The following is a 2,256-nucleotide window of genomic DNA, read 5'->3' on the forward strand; positions in this document are numbered from 1 at the left end:
TTAATTATAATTGGTGGTTTACTAATTTTATTTATTTATATAACAAGAACTGCCTCTAATGAAAAATTTAAATTTAATAAATATATTCTATTAATTATAATTAGTTTATTTATAATTACTATATTTATAAATAATATAAATCTATATTTAATAAATCAAAATATTAATAATGAAATTTTACATAAAATAGATTTAATTAGAAATTTTTATTTAAATTTAAATAAATTTTTAAATTACCCAAATTCTAACATATTTTTAATTTTGATTTTTTATTTATTAATTTCAATAATTGCAGTTGTAAAAATTACTAAAGTAAAATTTGGACCGTTACGTCAATTTAAATATGAAAATACCAATACGAAAAATTAATTCTTTAACGAAAATTATTAACAATTCTTTAATCGACCTACCTACACCAAGAAATATTTCATATTTATGAAATTTTGGATCTTTATTAGGCTTATGTTTAATAATACAAATTATTACAGGATTATTTTTATCTATACATTATTGTGCTAACGTAGATTTAGCTTTTAATAGAGTAACTCATATTTGTCGAGACGTAAATATAGGATGATTAATACGAACTATTCATGCAAATGGGGCCTCTTTATTTTTTATATGTTTATACTTACATATTAGGCGAGGCTTATATTTTGGTTCTTACAAACTTACAGAAACTTGAATGACAGGAACTACTATTTTGTTTATATCTATAGCTACAGCCTTTTTAGGTTATGTTCTTCCCTGAGGGCAAATATCTTTTTGAGGAGCAACTGTAATTACTAATTTAGTTTCTGCAATCCCTTACCTAGGAAATTCTATCGTTATTTGACTATGAGGAGGTTTTGCTGTTGACAATGCTACACTAAACCGATTTTATTCATTTCATTTTATCTTACCTTTTATTATTTCAGCTTTAATTATAATTCATTTAATATTTTTACATAACTCTGGCTCTAGTAATCCTTTAGGATCTAATTCTAATTTAGATAAAATTAGTTTTCATCCATATTTCTCCTTTAAAGATATTTTAGGTTTTCTCATTATAATATTTTTCATTTTAAATATTATTATTCTATATCCTTATATATTAAGAGATCCTGATAATTTTATTCCAGCTAATCCTCTTTCCACCCCTCCTCATATTCAACCAGAATGATATTTTTTATTTGCTTATGCAATTCTTCGTTCTATTCCCAATAAACTTGGGGGTGTAATTGCTTTAGTAATATCAATTGCAATTCTTTATTTTATACCTTTTATTAATTTCAAAATAATGAAAAGAAACAGCTTTTATTTTATTAATAAAATTATATTTTGAAATTTTATCGTTACAGTTATAATTTTAACATGAATCGGAGCTAAACCAGTTGAAGATCCTTTTATTTTAATAGGACAAATTTTTACCTTAATCTATTTCGTATACTTTATATTAAACTCAATTATTTATAAAATTTGAGACTGATGAATATTTAATTAATCAATGAGCTTGAAAAGCATATATTTTGAAAATATAAGAAAGAATTTAAATTTCTATTGATTTATACAAAATTTAATTAACTATATAATTAATACCATAAATAATAATCTTAATCTAAAATTTAGTATAAGTATATTTAAAGAAACAGGCAAAAAAACCTTTCAAGATAAATATATTAATTTATCATATCGATAACGAGGTAAAGTCCCTCGAACCCAAATTCATATAAAAGAAAAAAATAATAATTTAAAAAAAAATATAATAGAATAAAAATCTCCTCCTATAAAAATCAACCTTCTTAATATTCTTATAAAAATAATATTGGAATATTCAGCCATAAAAATAAAAGCAAATCCAAAACTTCTATATTCAACATTAAACCCTGAAACTAACTCTGATTCACCCTCAGAAAAATCAAAAGGAGTTCGATTAGTTTCAGCTAATCTTGAGATAAATCATATTATTCTAAGAGGAAAATTAAATATAACAAATCAAACATATTTTCGATAAAAAATAAAATCTATTAAATTCAAAGATATAATTGACACTAAAAATGATAATAAAATTAAAAATATTCTTACTTCATAAGAAATTACTTGAGCAACTGAACGAAGCCTTCCTAATAAAGAATAAATCGAATTTGAAGATCAACCCGATAATATAATTGTATACACACTAAAACTAGAAATTACAAAAAAAAACAATACAGAAAAATTAAACTTAAATAAATAACAATAAAAAGGTATTCTAATTCATAATATTAATGCTAAAAT

The 2,256-nt window shown here is 21.9% G+C and overlaps 1 pseudogene; it reads left to right on the forward strand.

Moving 5' to 3' along the window:
• The first annotated feature begins 448 nt into the window (after positions 1-448).
• Positions 449-1,483, forward strand: LOC123685846 (annotated as a pseudogene).
• Positions 1,484-2,256: the final 773 nt, after the last annotated feature.

This window comes from Harmonia axyridis, chromosome X (assembly GCF_914767665.1).
Source record: "Harmonia axyridis chromosome X, icHarAxyr1.1, whole genome shotgun sequence".
In the NCBI taxonomy this organism is placed as follows: domain Eukaryota; kingdom Metazoa; phylum Arthropoda; class Insecta; order Coleoptera; family Coccinellidae; genus Harmonia; species Harmonia axyridis.